Source organism: Protopterus annectens, chromosome 1.part0 (assembly GCF_019279795.1).
Source record: "Protopterus annectens isolate FY-2018-M chromosome 1.part0, PAN1.0, whole genome shotgun sequence".
Classification (NCBI taxonomy): Eukaryota; Metazoa; Chordata; order Ceratodontiformes; family Protopteridae; genus Protopterus; species Protopterus annectens.
Genome location: NC_056725.1, coordinates 1991434667 through 1991458810, shown reverse-complemented (window position 1 = coordinate 1991458810; position 24144 = coordinate 1991434667).

The window sequence follows — 24144 nt, the reverse complement described above, 5'->3', positions numbered from 1 at the left end:
AGTGAGTGGGGATTGGATTTATTCAATGTATGCCTGGCATTGCTTTTGGAATGTTTGGTAAAGGAGTTGTAGTATATTAGGGGGAACAGGCTGTGTCAGCCATTTCAGTGTTTCATTACTTGGCTATTTCTCTTCAGTTACCATAAATACTGTTCAAATCTGTCAGTGTACATACTGCTTTATTTACTTCTGCAGTGATTACATATATTGAAATAAAAATAACACAAAGACTAATAGTCATTTGCTAAACAAACAATATACTCTCACAATGAAAACAGAGTTAGCATGGGCAGTAAAGCTCTCTTCCATTGAAACCTACATTCATTGAAATGGCATTAAAACCTACATTCAAATAAAATTTACCTTTGGGTTGTTTTCAAAACATAGCCTCCTTGCATACATTTTAGGGCCATGCATACATGCATGTGTTCTTTGAATCACCTTCCTGATTCTATAAAATTATATTCCTTGTATAATAAACCAGTAGTGACAAAACTACCCATTTCAGAAAATTTCAACCATAAAAGGCCATGCAAACATCTGCCATTACAACCCACCAATATCAGTTAATAAGCACAATCTCTACAGAACTAAAAGTCTTCCAAATAATTCCACATTAAAGAGATCTGTAACTAAAGAAGAAGTTGCTACTAGCAAACAACTTTACATTTCAGTGTTTCATCTACAAATATAGTGTCTGCTGCCCTTGAATAATTAATTGCCTAAGTTACATTAAAAAAATGGTAAGCTGGTAATATTGCAACAGGGAATGATTGACAAACAAGTTCATAGTTACTAGGTATCTCATACAAAAGAGTACAGACTCAGGAGTGCAGAACCCCTATCCCCACATAAAATTCACCAAATTTTCAGCAATCGAAAGGTCACTGCAATATCAGCACTCCATCTACATTGTGTGGGTTGTAGAATCCATGGCCTTCTGCACCAAAGGCTATCATGCTGCTAACACTGCTTTCAAATCCTACAGCATATACAATGACAGATGTTTGATAATCCAAACAGTTAGTTGCACATTGAAAACAGGCTTAGCATGAGCAACAGTAAACTTCTCTTCCTTTGAAACTCACAATTCCATGAAAATGCACTGAAACTCATAATTCCCTAAAATGTACTGAAATTTAAACTCACAATTCCATCAGAAGTCTGATAGTTGGTGTACAGGATTCAGGATCTTGTCTCCACTGAAACTCAGAATTCCTTCAGCAGTCTGGCAGTTGGTGTAAGGGATTCAGTCTCTTGTCTCCTGCAACCAAGTTAAAGGGTCAGGTTAATTGACTAACCTGCCCCCCCCCCCCAACTAGGGCATAATATACCATACCTCTATACTTCTCAACCTCTTAGCACAAGAAATCTGGACAAAGCCTAAATTAATGGGGGAAAAAAGGCCCAAAATAGGGGCAGATTTTAAATATTGCCCTGATAGACTTAAAAAGTTCAAAAGAGGCTGACAGCATTGGTTCCTTAAAAACTTTGTTAGCACTTTCGTCAAGATACAGTACACTTAACTTCTTCAGACAATTAATGAAACATTCAAGACTGACATTTCCTAGTCACATGATCCAAAAGACATCACATGATAGCCCACTTCTTATTGTATCATCCCCTTAAGCTCCTAAACAATATTTTTCCAAGCATCATGAAACTAAATGCCGGACATAAAAAAATTTCTTATATATGTATACATTTTACTACATTTATATATACATTTAAAAGTGTATTCCTAACTATTTGTATTAAATATTTACTTAAATTGAATTACACATACAAAATGCACAACATATATTGACATAACCAAGGAAAAACCATCAATGGATTTTATTTAGCCCTGGCCTCATCTTACTGTCTTTGTTCCAAGTCGGGCTTTCCCGGTAAACAAATGTTAAATAAATAAATAAATAAAAGAAATTAAATTATCTGTATTTTACTGTAAGTAGTTCTGTATGTGGAGGTTTTGTCCCCGGGCCTCCAGTGAAACAAATAGTAAAATAAAATAAATAAATAGTGACTTCAGTCCTCTGTGAATTGCCAGAAAACCACAACTTTTATGAGGAACAGACCAAAACTATGAGGCTAAATCTACACAGTGGAGAGGTATGTGAAAGATACATACACCTACCATCTTTCTGCTCTCATCTCACACACACACACACACACACACACACACACACACACACACACACACACACACACACAATAGCCTTCTCTGTTACCAGAACAGCTAGTTTAAATTCCGTGCACAAGTGTGGAATAAGTTTGCACCCATGGTGGCATGTGAGCATGTGAAGCATGGTCCTTCTGAAAGGAGAAGACACTGCCACAACGGTGTTAAAAAGTTTTCTTTTTTAATTAACTTTCTGTAGATAATTGATTTTATTTTTTCGGGACAATACACTTCCCGGAAAAGGCAGTCTCTATTTTCTGGATAGTGTCCCTTAATTCCAGACAGTCCAGAAGAATTCCATATGTTTGGCAACCCTAGCTTCATTGGATTTGATTAACTTAAGCCATTTTATGTGTATTGCAGCACATTACTGTGAATTGAAATGATGGAATCTTCAGTTCCAAAACTTAAACTGTTGAGAGATTTTTCTTTCTGTAATTAGGCATAGCTGTCTACTTGTATTTTTATATTGGTAGCCCTTTAATTTTTACATATTGCATACTGACTACTCATCTGAAACAGAATAACCAAGTATGCCAAATAAGTACTTATTTTATGATGTGCATTAAGTCCATCATAATGCTAATACAAAAATTCAGTCAATTAACTTGAGGAAACTCAATTTTGATCTGCAACCTATTAAATGGACATATCCATAAAACTAAAATACTGTTGCAATACTTGCACTATAAAGCCTTAGCATTGCCTGTTGCAGCTATTTGTGAACTGATGGGAAATAACCTCACATTCAGGTACTGGAAACTGATCCCATGCTAACAATATCTCTTTATTCCTTTTTCTTCAGTGTCACATGCCTGTAACAAGAAGATGTACTTTTACTCTGTTTAATCATCAACACGGAAATGCACCCCTGTGTTACAGTAAAACTTCCTAACCACCTACATGCTTGTAGGGTAGGAAAGTCAGCTTTGCCTTGTCATGACTGACTGGAACATGTTGCTTCAAAGAGTCACTAAATGCAGTTACCTGTAGGTGTGTTACTGTGCTTAATTTTGCAGTTTAAATAAAAAATAAATATGTCCAAAAATGTGAGAATTTACCAGTCTGTCTATGCAGCATTGCTATATAACTCAACCCTTTTTGTCATATAATGATTTTTCCACTGATTAACTCCATGGAGAAATATTGTTACTTTAGTTGTTTACAGCTCTTTACTAACCTCCGCAAGACAGATTTGTGATGGAAATTTATGAGTAAGTCATAGCAGGAGTACTCAGTCTGTGAGCATGATTTTATTTATTTTTTGGGGGGAGGGGTCTTCAAGTTTAGAATGACCTTTTCCTGGGTCCTTGAAGGGGCACAATTTCAGGGAACTGCATTGGCCACCAGATGACCTAGCATACCAGTAGCACTTTAATACCCAAATTGTTGAAAGACTTATCCTTAAGTCAGATCATTAACTTCCCCGCGTTCTGTTCTACTCCATAGAAAAAAAAGGATTTTACATAGTCTGAATGTACAGAGGCAACTGTGATTCTTCTTTGAAAAACTAAATGAGAACATTTTGGACCAACTTGTCATATGTTTTGCAAACTTTTGTAAGCTCACTGTTTCTGCTTCTTTGACTCCTCACAAGCTAATATCCTACCAGGGTATGTGAGGGCCACCTCTTCAAGACCCACAACAGTCACAGCTCATAGTTTAATAATAAGATAAGTGTCCTTCATAGTCATTTTAAGCTTAGCCAATTACCCCATGTAAGAATCAAACCTTGTACCTTGTGTCCGTAAGGTGACCACATTAACCATTATGCCAGCCTTCCATGTGTTGATGATGTGGTCAGCTGTACACAAATTCAAGCATTATAACCTGACAAAACTACCAAGGCCAGACCAAGATTTCCCACAACCATACTATACCTTCTGCTACCAATATCACTTCCTCAGGACTATCTACACACTGGTCCATAAGCTCAGGTCTTATCACCACTGCAACAGTAAATGATATGATGAACACAGTACACTTATATTGGGACCCTACAATAAATGTAGACAGTTATGTTCAATGTTACTATAATATTAGCCCTCTTCTTCTTGTTTTCCTGTGAGTTATCCTGGTGTCAGAGTGGTGCTCAGTTATCTATATATTTAACTTCCTTTACTGTTACATCTAGAGAAGCAGCTTTGGGCATTTTTCTAGTCGCGATGCCTTTATTGGTGAAATACATCATCTAAACAGCTCCTGCTCTGGTCTCAACCCAGACCCCTTCAGTTCACAGGTGTAAGATATAAGACCATGCACACAGGTATGGGTCTTGTACCAGAGATGTGCAGGTATTAAGTTTGGAGGAAAGACACTCTGCTGGGAGCAGAAAATGTAAAAAACCCTCAAAGTTGGGAAGATATTGGACTTTATGTTGCAGAAGTTCCAAGTACGATCACTTTTGCAACAGTGAATATACTCAATCATCTAAATTATGGTTCATTCTTAACAGAACTGTATTTTCTCTGACACTGAGAACATACTGTCCATATCTGTTACCATGAACATTTGCAGAGAGGATTAAACATACCAAACCCTAGGCAGTCATTGAAAACAAGGCATTTTAGTTGCCTTGCGTGTAAGCTACAGACCTTAAAACCAGGGAGAATGAAATCAAACAAAGGTGCAGGTCTCTTGCGATAGGAACCTCCTGAACTTGCCTTTGTCATACTTTTTTAGTAACATTCAAGTCCAACTCATTCTGTAATTGCATTACATGACAATGTTAGAATAAGAAGTGAATGAACACATACATATCTGAGTGGAAAAAAAGTCACAAATAATAGTTTGTTGATATCTGATTATCTCTGCAATTGCTACATATTTTATTCTTCTTTCTTTGGCCAAAGTCTAAGTGCCTTTTCAGGATATTGAGTGAATACTTCATGTACCACTGACAACTCCATCAAAATGAACTTTAGCAGCAGAGGGGCCTGTAGGTATTAACAATCGTTGCTGCAAGCCCTGCAGGTGCGGATGGATGCTGTTCTCTAATTAGTGGTAAATGGGGTTACAACCCTTTGACAGGCTGTACAAGTTGCACAGTCCTGGTGCCTTCAGGCAGGAAGAATGCTTGGCAGTAAGATGCAGATTTCAGCAGGCAGAATTCGTGCAGCTATGCTGTCAGCAGCACCTGGAAATGAGCTTCCATTTTTGTGCAGCAGCCAGCTTGGTTTGTACATTATTCAAACTCTTGTGTTTCCTGATGTTCCTAGCTTTCAGTTTTCTCTGAAGGAGTTGTTAAATACTCTGCATCTTTTCTATAATAAAGAGGTTTAATCTGTCTGGTCAGCATCCAGCTGATACACAGACAGATAGATAGATACATAGATAGATAGATAGATAGATAGATAGACAGACAGACAGACAGACAGATAGATAGATAGATGATAGATAATCACTCTCTTAGCCAGTGTAAAATGTTATGTGCAGAAATGAATTTTAGGATGATTATATTCACAGCAGCCTTTAAGTAAGGATATGACATTAAGCTATGAAGTTAAATCTAATAAATGTGCTTTTCTCATCTGATCTGTCAGTACATTAACAGCCTTATAATCTATTTTTCTCTGGACTGCTTCCGTGAAACTATGACAACTGTATGGAGCATGTTTGCATCTATCTATATAAAGATGTTTATTCAACAACCTGTATATGGCTTGCCAATGCCTCTTGCAGCCAAAGTAAAACTTGATTCAGCACACACATATGCATTTAAAGTGATAATGATTTAGTTCAGGGGAAACACAGGAATGGATACACTGACACATCAAGCATGTCAGCATTTCCAAGTTTAACATGCAGCTAATGTGTACAAGTTCCAGTGAGAACGATTAGATGAGCTGATGATGAGCAATTAATTGAACCAAAACATGGGGCACACCTCTTAACTCTGCAGTCTTGTTAGCAGCATGAAAGCTTAATGGTGGGTTTCTTACCTTGTCTGTGATCCATTTCTATAAAGATTATTACATTTACTGAGAAAAAACATTGTCCTTGTGTACTTGTGTGCATTTTAACCGTTGCTATGCACCTTTCTACACCAACACGCATATGCGTGCATTAATTGCAGTTGTGAGACTGGGTTACAAAGAAGAGGCAAGTGTTTCTTTTGGCAGCAAACTAAAGAGTCTAATACCGGGCATAAAGGGTGAGACAATTAATTCTCTCTTAAAGTACAGGATAAATGGCAGTATAAGGGTGGAATGCTAACAACTAAAGGAGTACCACAAATTAAGCTACTTACACTAATAAAAGATTAGCAGCAATGCTAGAGAACCAGCTGGCATGCTTGCAGAACTACAATAAATATGGCCCTTTTAGAGTTTAAAACTGCCCATGAAAATTAAATCATCAGTGGTTCAGAAAATTAAAAAGGCCATGTTCATACATTTATTAAGAGAAAAACACAGGTTGTCTTAAAAACAACTTCATACCTCTGGATGCTTCTAATGTGTGTGCATATACAAGTGTGTTGTTTACATGTCTATATATCTATATCAGTGTATATAAATAAATATATATATATATATATATATATATATATATATATATATATATATATATATATATATATATATATATATATATATGTGTGTGTGTGTGTGTGTGTGTGTGTGTATGTGCATAAATATATATGTAGAGAGACACAAAAACACACACACCTGCACACCCACACTCACACACACACACACACACACACACACACACACACACACACACACACACACACACGCACATGTGCACGTGCTCATGCTCATGGACTATCATACAACCACAAGTAATTATGTTCTGAAACTGGCAGAAAGACAAGCTTCTAATTCATTAACAACTTTGCTATGCACCTTGGACACCTACTCCGGTTTGATGTCATTGCAGCATGCACAGGATTCACAATAGAACAGCCTCACAAGTGGTTTGGTAGCAATCAAAGCTGTAAGACACACACACACACACACACACACACACACACACACACACACACACACACACACACACACACACACACACACACAGACACACACACACACACACACACACACACACACACACACACACACACACACACACACACACACACACACACACAAACACAGAAACATGCACACACATGAATACACAGACACAAACACACACACACACAGAAATAATATGGCAGATTAAAGCATTAATAACATTTAAAGCTGTTTGTTCAGAATGGTATGAGTTCCCTGTCTGTGTGACAGCTTTCAAAGCTTCAGTTAGTACAAAGAATTATGACTAAGTCAATAAACATAGCTTTAATTTTCATTTCAAGTTGTAATAAAATCATGAGCTAAAGCTTTACAGACTACAAAAAGTCACAACTGGGTTTATGATCAGAAATTCATGTCATATTTCTGAATACATTTTAAACCCATCAACAAATTTGCTATCATCACTGAGAAGATCATAATCCCCTCCCGTGTGTATGTGTGTGTGTGTGTGTGTGTTTACTTTGAAAATATTGACATTCAAAAAAAAAAAAAACTTTTTTAACGCTGAAAGACAACGTTGAATTCCTGCATATAAATTAGGTGAAAATTTCAAATCTGATGAACAAAACCAGGAGATTCACCATTTTTGCTAAATATCGAATGGGATGTACTTATAGCTGCATAGGTAAGTGTAATTTCTATTATGAAATTCACATTTTTGTAGGGGGCAAGCCTCTCTGCACCCCGCTGTGGGAGGCCGTGCTCCTCACACTTCCTGCAAACTATATATTGCAACTCCAAGATTGCACTACAGTAAGAAAAATTATAAATTTCCCAATACGCACTGTTCCGCAATCTCTATTCATAACATTGAGCACATATCAGCGAATGCACAGTGGCATTTGCTGAAAAGGACTCTTGCTCAATTAACATGAGGGAACATGAGAAGTGGCCAACTGCCATTCGGCATTTCCATGTTCACTGAACTATCATTCTTTATTTTGATAGTAAACCATATATATATATATATATATATGCATAAAATAACATGCAGACACTAAAACTCAAAACAGAAGCCATCAAAATATAGTCTCATTCATTATACCCATAAAAACATCAAACAAAACAATTTCTGTGTAAAACAAAAAAGAAAACACCATTACTTTTATATTGAGTAAACCTCCTTCCTTTCACACCTCTATGATGTTATACATAATTGAAAAACTCATCAACTTAAATGTAAACCCATACATTACAAGATGGGTTGCAAACTGGCTGAGTGACAGAACCCACAGGGTCAGAGTTGCTGGCGCCATGTCAGACTCAAAGCCTGTCACAAGTGGTGTCCCACAGGGCTCAGTCCTGGGCCCACTCTTGTTTGGCATCTACTTTTCTGAAGTACAAGCAAACACAGGAGGGTATTGGCTGACAAAGTTTGCAGATGACTGCAAACTGGGCGCCGTAGTTGAAAACACATCCAACACAGATATCCTTCAGAAGGGTCTCACAGAAACGGATAACTGGTGCCAGAGCCATGGCCTAAAGTTAAATGCCAAGAAATGCATAGTCATACCCTTCGGGAAAAATAAGGTTACCCCTAGCTACCATATAGGTGGCAATCCCCTGAACACAGAAGAAGTTATTAGGGACCTGGGAACCCAGGTTGACAGTAGCCTTTCATTCGACACTCATATTGCTAAAGTAGTTAGGAAGACCTTCTACATTGCCCACCTTATCATGAAGGGATTCACATCTAGATCAAGGGAAGTCATAGTCTCCCTATACTCATCACTCATCAGACCAATGATCGAGTACAATGCCCCATTCGGAATGTATCTGACCCGACACTTGTAGCAGCTGGAGAGGCCACAAAAGTTCCTCACCAAAAGGATAAAGGGTCTCAAAAATCTGTCTTATGCTGCCCGACTGAAAGAACTCCAGTTATATTCAGTTGCTTACTGCTTGCTCAGAGGTGACCTATGCCTGACATACAAGGCCATGTCAAACCCAGATTTGATGAACATGCTTCATCTCAAAAAATCTAGATCCCTCAGAGCCACAAGGGCGGGAGACTTAAACCTCGACACAGTTATTAATAGGACGTGCTGGAGGGATAGATTCATCACCCAAAGACTCCCTATGCTGTGGAACAAAATCCCGGTTTATGTGAGGCAGAGCACCTCGCTGGCCTTGTTCAAGAGGAATCTTGACCAATGGATGGGAGATCGCAGATACACCCCAGGGGTTACCTCAGTGTCACTGCTCGACAGAGGCACAGCAAAATAATGGGCATAGTTTCTCCAAACTAAAGGGGTGGCGTAAGCCACAAAACTATGGGCTAGGCTTATAAATACCCTCGGGCAGATAGCCTAGTATGAACCTATGAACCTATGAACATATCTCACAACTGTGAGATTACACAATAGTGGAGGAGAGTAAATCCATTACCCTGCTGGCTTGTGATCACAGAAAAGAAACCTAACATTTGTAGTAACACAACCACAAATAAGTCAAATGTGTTATGATGATACACATTCATATAACAATGCAAGACCCATGACACTATGTACATATATTTGGGTTTATGGCATTTCACTGAATGGCAATCTACTCAAAAAAACAAACAAAAATTGTGGAAGAATGCCATTTCAAGACCATCCTTATCAGAACAGAAGCAAAATGAATATAACCTCATTACATAGTCATTTGACATTTATGCTCTGCTTTGATGGTAATACAATAGCCTGTGCATATTATATTTAACACAAATTGTACTGAACATTTTACGTGAATAACTACTTATAATTAAATATAGTACAAAACACACATATTTTAAACTCACACAAATAGAACTGCTGAAGATGGCATCACAACATCCATATTTTTGTAGTGAGGACAAAACCATGAAACTTATACATACCAACCCTTAGATTGCACAATAGTATGAGAAGGCAAAGCATGTAGTCTCTGGTATGCTGGGATCTGACATATGACCATACAGTAATTTTGCATTAAGTTCAGTATTCTGTCACTCAGGCTGTCCTTGCACTCCCTTCCAGTGCCAGACATTGTCACTACATGACAAGACATCTAACATACAGCACACACAACAAGATCATACACACTTATTTTGTTCACTTATATTTTGACCCATTTCCTATTCAACCCCACACCACCTTAGTTATGGGTACTAACCATAACCCTAATGCAGCCCCCTCCCCAACTCAAACCCTATATCCTACCTTAATAAATTCCTTGCGTTAACACTGCCACTGCACAAGACACATTCAAACGCACAAACGCACACAAACATACTGAAGACACTACATCTCTCTGCTTACCTAACTCTGACACTAACCCTAAAATGCACACACTCACACACAAGCATACAAAACCTATCTGTTTACCTAGCCCCAACCCTTAACCTTAACTCTCAGACATATACACAAATGCTCTCACCCCATCCAACCCAACTCACACTTCTCGTCAAAACATTCCCTCAACATTTTGAACATTCATTTATCCATACATTTGATATAAAGCACTTGTCGAACAAACAGACATTCAACAAAATGAAGGAACTCCATAGATAGATAGATAGATAGATAGATAGATAGATAGATAGATAGATACATAGATAGATTGATAGATAGATAGATAGATAGATAGATAGATAGATAGATAGATAGATAGATAGATAGATAGATAGATAGATAGATAGATAGATAGATAGATAGATAGATAGATAGATAGATAGATAGATAGATAGATAGATAGATTGATAGATAGATAGATATAGATATCATGGTAAAGTTGGTTGTGTGTTCATTTGTTTCAGTAACTTTCCATCCTGTAGTGCTTAGTTGACTAGAAAGCAGATCGACAGTGGTGTGAGATCACTGCAATACCAAAGGTTGGGGAATATGCCCCTTCTCAGTATTGTGGGACCTAAGAGTGCACTTATATTTGTACATTCCAAGTTTATGTCTTGGAGCATACATATACTGTGATGCATATCCATATACATAGACTTACATATGGTTTCTTGGTAAGGGATGTGGATCTGTCATATATATCTCATTATAGCCAAGTGCACCTCCAGACACTTCTGCAGTTCCCTCCTACTGATGCCTCTAGGCAGCAAATATTGCTTGTTCATATTTGCATTAATAATTCCAAAACTCCGCTACATATGAGGTATTAGAAGATTTCATCTTAAAGCATACATGATGGCAAATATAACTGTATTGATATTTTGACCTATGTCTAATGCAGCTAAAGAGATATTGAATAGTATCTGTATACTGTTTATTTGTATTGCAATCATTTTCATATTTCTAAATATCTCAATATTCAGATAACACAGACAGAACTGCATAGCCTCATATGAAAGCTCATAGCTGTAGGAAGGAAATCCTGCTGGCAGTATGTGTATTGCTAGAATGGTTACTGTGATATCATAAGCAGGCTTTCATGCATGGATGTCACTCTTCTCCACCGTTGCTGACAACAGCCAAGGCAAGATTTCAACTCCTTCTCCTCGGCCACCAGATATCCTGACACATCCTATTTAAGGTCATTGCAAAGTAATTTTCTATGATCTAACTGAACTCCACCTATACCTTGTTTTTTTTTTTTTTTTTTTTTGTTTATTGTCTATCACTGTTGCTGCTTTCCCAACTTGCTTATACCTGTCATTCAAATCCACAGACAACCTTGCACTTGCATAGCAAGGATAGTCTCTTTGATTGTCCAGATGGATTCTCTCAGTGGTGGACAAGTACTGATCACTTTTCAGCAATAAGTCCATTACAGTACTTTGACACCTGAAGTAATGCACAAGACCCATCCAGAATCCATATTCCTTAGACAAGAGTTTTTTTGTAGATTAATGTTGAATTTATCGCTCACAAAGTCATTAGGTATTATTCTTAGCATAATCACACTGCATGTTTAGGTTTCCTGATTCCTGTCAAGTCATGACTCAAGAAGAATAACCCAGTATGGAAGCGAGTAATGATCAGCTAATGACTCCGTGTATTTCCTGACCCACATGACTAACACTTATTGCCTGTGGTCTGATGTTGTGACTACAAGTAAACAACTATTGGCCAGAGGTGTTGTAGTACCAAGTACACTTAGTTACATCCTTGTATTTGATCATAATGCTTAAAGTGGGCAATTAATGACTAGGAGTGAAGTTCAAAACCATGTCACTACTCAGGTTCATATCAATCAAGCCCTCACAGGTATCGCCATTATTCCCCATGTGACCAATGAAACCACCTTTTAGAAGTGTGGAATCAGTAATTACTATGTTACTAGGTGTTGTATGGGTGTTTTATAAGACGGCTGAATACCATAAAAGCTGCCACATACATTATGCTAAAATGCAAGACAAAGCATTTCCTTTCTGATACTCACAGTTGCACTGAGGCAACCTTCTTTCTTGCAAGCAGAAACTTCAACTGCTGAGCTCCAAATTAAAGCTTTGTGAGTATCATCATAATTACCCAAGACTTCTCATGAATTCAGATCCAGAGAATATTAAAAACATTCCTGCCCAAGAAGTCTGGTTCAAGATGCAGTGGTGTCTGAATCCCAAGAAATGTTTTATCCATTTTATATACATATATATATATATATATATATATATATATATATATATATATATACTTAAAGTACTTTTGCAGTACTACACACCACTTCTTCAGACCACTGAAACAGAATTAGAACTCCTGCCTTTAGTTTTCAATGTGTCAAGTGCATTTTGGATATTAGTTATATACTTTTGTGTGTATTAACTTGACCTTAACCTGCATACCGATCTTCATTTAGGCTTTTCAGAATGAGTCTAAGAGTACCGATACAATGGATGTGCTAAGCAAAAGGTTACATTATAAAGAAACACTAAACCGAGAAACCTATGCCTGTAACCAAAAGTTTGCAGATGTATGTGTGAATGCATAAAAACTATCAATAACTGAAATCGTCTCTTTCAGATGTAGAAAGAATAGACACTGTTAACATTGCTTAAATAGTGATATGAATGCTGTAACTAACAAATGTGATTTCTAACCAACATGTGGATACTAAAGAACAAATTGATTGAATGTGATAAAGTAACTGCTGGAGTAGTAGAATCAGCATATTATATATTTTCTGTTACTAAGTTAACCAAAGTATGCTGTTGGTGGATCAGAAGTAACTGACAGGACTAACTAAATTCTTAGAGCATGGTCAAACCTGTTAAGGAACCGTATCTCTGTGGACAAGAGACAGGTGGAAGCAATATATTTTCATGGAGACAGGAAGGAGTACCCTACAACATGTAAACTTCAAACACTGCAGGTTTAAGTACGATATCTTGTAGTTTTAGTTCCTAATTGTCCATGGTGTCAAGGAACACAGTTAGATTCACCATGGTCTATACCCCGAATGAAAACAATGTGCGTGTGGTGGGATGGGTGGTAACAGCCTGAAACACTTAAAAAAACACATAGACTTGGTGATATGAAAAAAAAACAGTGGAAGAAACTTCAAAAGGTACTAAAGTTTGGCCTTGACTGGAAGGTATAGAAGAACTGTGTGCTGTCAGAAACCCATTACTGAGGCTTCACAGAAAGTGCCTGTTATTAATTTAGTGAAAGTAGTCAGTGTAAAAGAAGAAATGGGAGAAACCATAGCGCTTGATATGGAAGGCTGTCAGAAGTTTCCAGACATTAAACATTGAAGGATGTCCGTGTGGAAACAGATGGGGATAGCACCATAGTGGTATACTCAATAAGCCATGAAAGCAATCCCAAACAAAGCCCAGGTGTTGCTTTGCAATATCAAAACAGAGGCCTGTTCATAAACAGGACTGTCAGTAGTGAGTACCTACTAAAGGAAAAGTAAAGAAATTAGCAAAAACAAATCAGAAGAAAGTCACTGGCATGAGCTACCTTTGCAGAGGAATAAACAGGAGAGGAAAAATGCTTCTGCCTGTATTTATAGATAAAAATGTTAGGCATGGAGATGAACAGTGAAAATATCAAGAAAACAAACAGACAATGAGATTCTAAACAGAGTCAGGAAAAACATATCCAGAACAGAATCAGAAACAGATGAGCAGGTTGGCCCCATCCCATACCCATATCCTCTGTTGAGTAAAGACTTGCTTTACAGGGTAAATAAATACCAAGGAAATACTGCATCAGCTGCTAGTTTCAAAGCCTTTTATAAAACATGTGATGAAACTAACACATACCCATACTTTGGGAGGACACTTAGGCTTGGACAAAATGAAAGCTAGAATGTTAGTTAGGTTCTACTGCAATGGTGTAACAAATGATATTGAACACTTCATTACAGCTTATCCAGAATATCAAAAGATGACACTACACTATTAGTTCAAATGTTCATTTATACCTAGCCTACTATTCAAGTCCCATTGAAGTGGATAGCCATAGAGCTTGAACGTTCATTATGAAAGTTGAGTAATGACTACCAATACATTTCTTTTTGTGATTATTGACTATGTCACTAATTGAATTAAATTTCACCCTCAAAAAGCCATTAGAAAATAAAAGCCTTTCAGCTTTTCCCAGTTAGGGGTCGCCACAGCGGAACTCTGGTCCACCCATGATTGGCAGTGGGTTTTTACAGTGCCGAGTTACCAGCCCGATGCCCGACATTCAAAGAAGGCATGCCCATTCATGCTCGCACCTACCTGCATGTCTTTAGCATCACTCAACCATGGGGAAGACATGCAGACTCCACACAGAATGCGCTCCAGCTGAGAATCGAACTGGAGAACCTCCTGCTGTGAGTCAACAATGCTAACCGCTGCACCAAAAGCCATTAGAAAATAAATAGCCAAAAAACTGGTGTCACTTTCCCCTGGAGTTGTAGTTCTCAAAAAACAATAATAGATAAAGAAACTCCAATTATATCCAGGAAGGTGTGCCAGCTTTGCTTGGAATGTATAATAAAACAGTTAAGAACTTCAGTGTAGCCATAGCTAGGTAACTGGGAGGCCTGAAGAACTGACAGACAAGAATCCCCTCAAATCAATATTGAGGACCACAGAAGGCCTTTAACTGCAGCAGAACTGCAACAAAGAGGTTCTCCTGCCTTTTTGTTATACTTAGTTACATCTAGAGAAGTTCATTAAAACAGCTGTGGCCAATATAAATACAGTACTGCACTCATCTTTGATTGGCATATCTTCTCATGTGCTGGTTAGAAGATATGCTAACAAGGGGGCATATCTTCTGATGTGCCAATAATAACCAATAGCTGCACCACCTTCACTACAGTACTGAATGTCAGTGTTCAGAGGAGTGCCAGGACACTAATTGTGGACTTACTATGTTAGAATTCTATCAGTGGACTCAGTCAAGAAGTACCGGGATGTGTGTGTGTGTGTGTGTGTGTGTGTGTGTGTGTGTGTGTGTGTGTGTGTGTGTGTGTGTGTGTGTGTGTGTGTGTGCGTGTGTGTGTGTGCGCGCGCGCGCACGCGCGTGTGTGTGTGTCTGTGTGTGTGATTACCTAAAATGATCTAAAACAACATAAGATAGTCAGTAAGAATATCAACACATTATCAAAACTTAATTGAAACTGAAAAAATACATAAATATAAAATATTGACAAACTTGAAGTTATACTAGGGAAGGGTTTGTGTCTTTCCCCACTGTTGTGTGGGGGGAGTGAGGGAGGGGTGGGGGTGGCTTGTCCCCTGCAAAAGCATTGGTTTTGAATGTTAGATTTTGTCAATATTTGGTTTTTAGATGTTTTTTTTTTTTTGTTTAGATCTTTTTAAGTTTAGATATTTTGCTGTCAGTTTTTTTTATTGTCAGGTTTAAGCTGTTTTAGATCATTTTAAGTACTTAGATAGATAGATAGATAGATAGATAGATAGATAGATAGATAGATAGATAGATAGATAGGAGTTAGGAGTATATGATGACCAATTAACTGAAGTTTGATACACCCCTTCTGTTGATCACACATCAAATGTCACACAAACTAACAACCTATAAACTTTAAAATACAACGTTTTCATAAGGAGAAAATCTCCCATGCTCCCACACTCTTCCACTTCCACATATTCAGACTCCAAAACTGTACACTAGTAATGAAAAGGGGAAACTGCTTCATCCTCACTGCTGTGCAATCTTTCTGTGTTCTGCTTCTGTTTGTTGATGTATGGCTCAATCTTTGAAAAATGGCTGATTATTTTTTCAGTCAACCAACTAGTAAATGACCATCTGTCAAGGATCCATATGTGTATGTGTGTCTATGTGTGGATAAGCATTTATAGTTACACAAAACACATTTTCTATTAACCCTTCATTTCATTTTTTTTTCAGGGTTTTCATCCACACTGTCTATTGACCATCAATCCCCTCCTGGCTAATTGGCTTGTTCATTCCTCTTCACCAAAGTAAGGGTTAATGGAGAGACAGCCATTGGGTTGGTTCTCATTTTATAATTTTTTCTCCCTCCTTAGTGTCTGTCAGACACTAGGGAGGGGATATGCAACAGGCTGACCACAGTGGGCCTTCCTTCACTTTGGCAAAAGGAGTTTTCTCCAAGCAGCCATGACCTCTCCCTGCAGCAGGATCATTGGTTTCACCAGAGAAGAGCACTGCCCTGTATGGTTCTAAGTGCATGCAAATCCCACCTTGCCCTTCCAAGAGAGGGTAAGTGGGCTACACTCCTTCACTCCCCCCTTTGTACCTAGCATCAACTTATATGTTGTTATGATGATTATTATTATTATTATTTTAATTAAAACAAGAGAATTAACATATGCAAACCTCCAAGATAGACAGGTATACATCACAAATATGACACAATACTCCATGTTTAGAAATCATCAACGGTTTGAAATGAGTGCTGTTAGCTGTTATTTGTATCATTGCATAATAGCTGCAGTACTCATCGCACTCAATATTTTTAGTAGCTGCACAATACAGCAATGCACCAGTCAGCTAGTTGTGAGGTGTCATAATTTTGCTTTTTAATTGTCAGCCATCTCCTGATATATTCTATATAACGCATAACCATAAATAGTCTTTTAACCAGAGTGACAGTTTAAAAAAGTTACTATACTTTCTGTTATCCCAGTTAAGTGTACAATTATTTGAGACTCATTTATTTGAGATACATTTTCATCATTGTTGCTACACTAGCCCCAAGGATGTGAAACCTTAGATGATATTATAATAAATAAGAAGGTATATGGGCTATGCTCCCTACATGAAGGATATGGTGCTTGCGTTCCACTCCCCCTGATTTGCCTTGGGCAATATTTCTAAACTTTTGTATTGGCCATTTTCAACAAAATGGTACATCTCCTAAAAATGACCCAAATATTCATACCATATCCTCATCTCCCTTATCCCATCAATCAGGCAGCAGCTCTAAACAAGTTTCACAATGTTCTTCACCTAAACTTGCATAAATGGAGTACGTGGTATAAGTACAGACATACCTCCCAGCCTGAAGATATCAAAAAGTTGGACAAAGGTCTATTAAAAATAGAAACTTTACGCCAAAAATCTGCATGCTTTTTAGCAGAAAATTTGTAGATCTAATCATATAACCCCTCCCATTCCAAATAAATTGTGGGAACCCACCACACAGTAATACAAATTACTAAAGTATTCTTCAGAAATAAATACAAAAATCAAGTTAGTGTTTGAATATTTCATTCCATACAAAGCATATAATATCATATAATCATCTTTCACTTTTTACATGTAAAAGTATTTCATATTAAGAATGCCTAAAAGAAGAGCCTAATCTAAAAGTTTAATCAAAAACAGTTGACTCTGGCTTCTAAGCAAGATATCTCATGATTGTTTCAGAGGCTATGTACTGGCAGGTAAATAATTAAACCTCCTACCTACAACAAATACACTATACAAAGAACTTCAAAAACCAGGATGTCATAACTGCGCTATATCATTGTAACTTGACACCCCTTTCGTACCTCCCCCTACACAAAGCAGTTGATTATTTCAACTCTACTTTCCCAAACATATTTGACCAGCTTGCTCCAACTAGAACAATAAAAACAAAGTCCAGCAGTGCCCCCTGGCTTCCCAAAGATACCTGACTACTCCTAAAACAGAGAGGTAAGGCATGGGAAGCTTGATGTCAAAACAAAACCAACCCAAATAGGCAAAAGTGCCTCCAACTAAGAAACAAGTCCAAAATAATAAATAAGAATAGACAATAAAAAAACAAAACTCCAATATCCAGGCAAAACACAAAACAAACCCACAAAAATTTTGAGCAGCCATCAATAAAATACTCCAACTTGGGAAAACCAGTACCCCACTCCCAAACAATGACACCTCCACTAGCAACACCACAACTCAATTTAACAAATGCTTTACCAACTCCATTCTAAACCTGACTAATAACTGCTTTCCCACAACTTATCCAAACCTCCAAACCTCAACAATTGACCCAAACTGCTACTTCCTTCAACCAGTTCCAACCAACACAATATATAAGTATCTGACAAAATTAAAACCCACTACCCTTGCATCTGATAGACTCCCAAAAAAATACCTCAGAATTGCAGCCAAAGCCATCTCATACCTCATCTCTATATTAATAAACAGGTTGATCTCTGAACAACATATTCCAGCCCTCTGAAAAATGTCTCATATAATACCAATACACAAAGGCGGCAATTCAACTGAACTCTCAAACTACCGTCCAATTGCCCCCTGTCAAAAATCCTCGAGAGATGCGTACATTCCCAAATATTAAACTATTTACTAACTAATAATCTCCTCGCTATAACACAACATGGATTCCACCCCAATCACAGTACCACCACTGCCTTTATCATCTTCATCAACACTGTAAATCAACAGTGGAACAAAGGTAATCTGTTCTCTACTGTCTTTTTGGATCTCTCCAAAGCAATCGATATGCATCTCATTCCAAACTACTAACTGTACTCTCTGTATTCAAACTACACAACTACACACTATTATTGTTCAAAAGATTATCTCTCAAACCGTCAACAAGCCATAAAATGGCCAAACCCCCCCTATCTCCCCTTCTCCCTGTAAACATAGGTGTTCCACAAGAGTCCATGCTTGGACCCCTTCCCTTCACCATATTCAACAACAACCTCCATAAAGCTACCCTCCATGTCAACCTGGTCCAGTATGGCAATGATTCTACCCTAATCTGCTCTGCCCCCCTCACTCCAACTACTACATCAAATAACCCAAGAATCCTTTACAGCAATAGAAAACTGGCTATCTGACTCACAACTAATACTCAACACCCCCCCCCCCAAAAAAAAAATAATGCTATTCCATACCTCCAAAGCTACTCACCCAATCTCATTATTTAAAATAACCTCATCCAACAGTACCCCTATCACACCAGTCACACAAACAAAACTACTAGGAATAATCCTAGATCAGAACATGACATTTGGCAAACACGTAGCTCAAACCACAACAAAAATTCACAAAAAATTAGGTCCCCTCTATAGATACAAAAACTACCCAACCTCCAATAGTAAAGTCACCATTGCAAGAACCCACCTACTTTCCACACTACTCTATGACTCACCAGTGCTCATCAACCTAAACAAAGGTGACCTAAACAAATTAACTATCTGCTACAACAAAATAGCAAACTATACCACTGACTCATCCTACAGATCCCATCTGTACCTATCCCTCAAATAACTGTCCTTGCTAGACTTACCAATTCTACTAGCATTTAACCAACTTACAATAGCCCACCAAATCCTGTATCACCCCAAAAAGATCCCAGTCCTACACGGTCTACTAAATCCCTATCCCAGCAACCATCCACTAACAAGCACCAACAAATCACTGGTGGAGGTTTCTGAAAGTAAATATTGTTCTGGGGACTCCTTTTATTCTAGTGCTGTTTTAAAAAGCATGGAATATACTTCCTCTAAATATTCAAACACTGGATAGCAAACATAAATTTAAGAACCTTATTAACTCCTACTTATCCAACTCATGGATATATTCCTGCTCTAGCCCTGGGTAAAATCTTTACTCCCACCTCTTCTCATCCATCTCAAAGACAACTCATAGAGATTCGCTAGCCCCTCTAATATCAGATAGAATGAGCATTAACATAATTTCTTCTGGATACTCTTACATTTGCTGTGTGTGACTATTGATGTATTTATTATGTATTTATGACTTCTGTATGGAGAGTCTTGAGTTTTTTATTTCTTATTATATGTATAACTTCGAACAGCTACTACTGTGTGGTGCAAATCTTATTGTCACTTGAAATTGTTGTATTGTGTGTACAACTTTGTACAATTATTATTGTGTGGTACAAATATTACTGTTTTACTCTTTTTCTTTTGTATTACTGTGTGGAGCTTTTTCCCCGGGCCTCTGCTGAAAACGGGTAGCTCTGCCCAGTTGGACTTTTCCCTCTAAACAAATGTAAAATAAAAAAAATGTAAAATAAATAATTGCATAACATTATGAAAATAAATGAAAGATATTCAGTTTCTATAAGATAAATGTTGTGACTAACCCTTTTTCAGCAGATCCATTAGCACATTGCTGCCCTGTTAATTTAATTGGATAATACTCCAGTTGTCATATATTCTGAACAGCATCTGCACCTCATAAACTGTAATATTTAGAACATCAGTAAACAGACTATAAAACAAAAAGTTGCACTTTTTAGACTGTATAAATCTGTAGTGTTGCAATGTATTAACATATTAACATTTAATAACACAGCCCATACATCTGAATATTGTTGACTGTGTGTGTGTGTGTGTGTGTGTGTGTGTGTGTGTGTGTGTGTGTGTGTGTGTGTGTGTGTCTAATAAAATTTAAGTCTATATGTCTGGCTTACTTTTCCCAGTCATTTGGATTACACTTACAAAGTGGATCTAGACAATGACAATTCGGTCTTCCTAGCTGTGGCTGTGTGTGTTGTAACTGCCTGGTATTTCTGCCTTGCTATTCCCCAGTCCCTTCATATTCTTTTTTCCTTCTTATACTGGGTCTTATCTACTGATTCCTACCTGCTGTTTTTTGCTACCCTAAGTGTTGTCTTTTCTCCTTTCTTTTCTGGCTTTCCTGACCACCTGAACTGAACTACTGAAATTTTGTTCTTTTGTTCTTAGACACACACTTACTTCCATCAGGAATTTACTTCAGACAAAGACAGTTCAATTTCAAATTTCAGCCCACTCTTTCTGTTGCGTGTGCCCTTACACCATGGTCATGTAGTCTACATCACACTCATGCAAATCATATCTCAAAGTGCCTGGTGTTTGCTTACACTATCTGCATTAATGAGTTACTTTATTTAAATTCCCAGTTCCTTCTCAGCTCACTTGTTACACCATTGCTACTCGATGTCATCGTGTTTATACTTGCACATTGATGATTCAGCAGGGCATATTGGTGTTGCATAATGACATCACTGATTGAGTGAATGTACAAAGAAAAGTGTAAAACAAATCAAAAATTAAAGGGCCAGTCAGAAATTTGTGACATCCTCTTATTTTGTGCCCCCCAAAAGTGGAATTTTCCATTAAATTCTGGACAATTGACAGGTCTGAGTACAACCCCTTGCTTTAATTAGTTTGAAAGATAAAACTGTAATTTTAGAGAGCTTCACCCTGTAGTGCTGGGTTACAGTCTGCAATCTTCCATTTCCAAGACTACATGAATCAAAGCAAGTCACTTAAAAGACATTGCTTCTGAGTCATCCATGAATTAAAAAAAAATAACACATGACCTGACCAGCTATTTTAAAAGAGCACATGTGTACTTAAACCAAAACAAACCCAATTCTCTCAATGTCACGCTACAATGTAATCAAGGCAGCTGCAGTTACATATTGAGAAAGAAAAAGACATGTATGCTTAGAGTAAATATGGCAGCAAACTATTTTTTTTCAGTGAGTGTAGTTTTTCTTTTCTTTTTCTAAAGATTGTTATCTATAGCAACAAATAAATATTACTTGCCATGTCTTAAGGCATTTTAGCTATGCTTAAAAAAATAACTTCTACTACAAACCTTTATTAACCTTTCGTTCAGAACTCCCATTCTTCTTTGGACATTCTCTGCATTATTGCACTGTTTGGTAGCAACACTTGTACACAGGTGATCTCAGATTTCCTTTTTACTACCCTACAGTAAAGAAGATAGCTGCAAACTTTTTTGGATCCAGCTTTGTGGGTTTGTTCCAGGTCAGTGGTGAGATAAGCAATTAGTGCTTGAATAATCAATTAATCTTGGGAATCCTTCACTCCATTATGAAAGGTCTGCTGTCCCATCCCTGCTGTTGCAATTAGCTGATATGCTTGGAGGCAGACGTGTTCTTTCAAATTTCAGAAAAATAGATTAAAATGTTGTTTTTATCCATGGTTTTGCACATGGAACACCTTACAGGCATCTTTAACGTGTGTACACATTATAGATTAGCAAAGATACATTGCTTGTTTCAGTGAATTACCTTTTTTGCTCTTTTAATAACCGGTCTGACTACAGCTCAGAGAAGGCATCCAAACTTTGAAGGGCTTCACAAACTACAAATGACATAAGTGAGATTAAACCAAATCTCATTAGCTCCTGTAGGAGTGCTTAACTACTGTCAGAATCTATCTTCTCTTAGAGTCATTATTCAGTCATTTATATTTTTCTTTTTTCATTATAATTTTGTAATTGTAAAAAGTTGTGTTTGAACATGAGAAAAGCATGATTTAAAGATATGCATTGTGTAAATATTGCATAAAACAATGCACATTCTTATTTACAGAAACTACACGAATTTGCTATAAATTTGATATCAAGAATTCATAGATTAACAAAACAACAGTTTCAGGAACATGCCCACACCATATCATGAAGCATTAAATATTTTCCATATTTATCATGTAGTGACAGATTATGAAACAAAATAAATATTGGTGCCAGCAACAGGCTGTAGTGTTGGTTCATAGAGCACTAGAAATATAGCAGAACTGTGGTGGTACAGCGGTAGTGTTGTTGCCTCACAGCAAGAGGTTCTTCTGTTCGATTCACGGCTGGAGTGCCTTCTGTGTGGATTCTGCATGTCCTCCCCGTGGGCGAGTGCCCTCCAAAAGACATGCATGAATGGGTGTCCCTTTGCTGTAGGTTGGGCGTCGGGCTGGCAACTTGACACCATAAAAATCTAGTGCCAATCATTAGCAGAGCAGAGTTCTGCTGTGGCAACCCCTAACCAGGAAAAGCCAAAAAGACAAACAACATATACCAGACTGAAATAAGGTAATAAGTTTATGAAACAGAAAAGAAAGCAAGGATGTTGAGGCACAGCTTCAGGTGTACTAGTTTGTCTACTATGCAGAAGACTCTAACACAATGTTGATGGGCATTTTTATTATATTTTAATGCAAAAGACTTCAAAAACAGTCAGGGACAGAGTACCAGAAATCAGAAAAAATGAGAGAGATGAATAAACATTATCTGGCTAGAATTTTCAAACATTATATAAAATTACCTTTAGTTATATATTTTCTTGAGAAACCAAAAGACAAATTATATCGACAAGCTGAAATTGATGAAACTTATGCTAGTATTTGATAGCAAACTTAATAATAAATAAGTAAGTAAGTAAATAAATGTAAATGTAGCCCAGATATAAAACTGTGTCCGCTGATGTTTCACAGAATATGAATCACAATGTCATAACAAAAGGAAAAAGATTTTGAGTGGTCTTGAGTTTTAACCACTTTGGTAGTGAGCAAAGCAGAATACACAATGCAATTTCATATTTTTAAGAAATGATTTCAAAAATTCACCTCTGCTATAAAGTTTAAAATGAGAATTCTGTATTGTCATTTAGACAGCATGTAAGAAACAGGGGTCTACTACAAGTGTTCATACGCTAGTAACTTGTGACCTACTTGCCAATGCTTAATATAACATGGCAAGTACCCTAACACCCACTAGCCCAGTCCTAGAACTACCACCACCTATC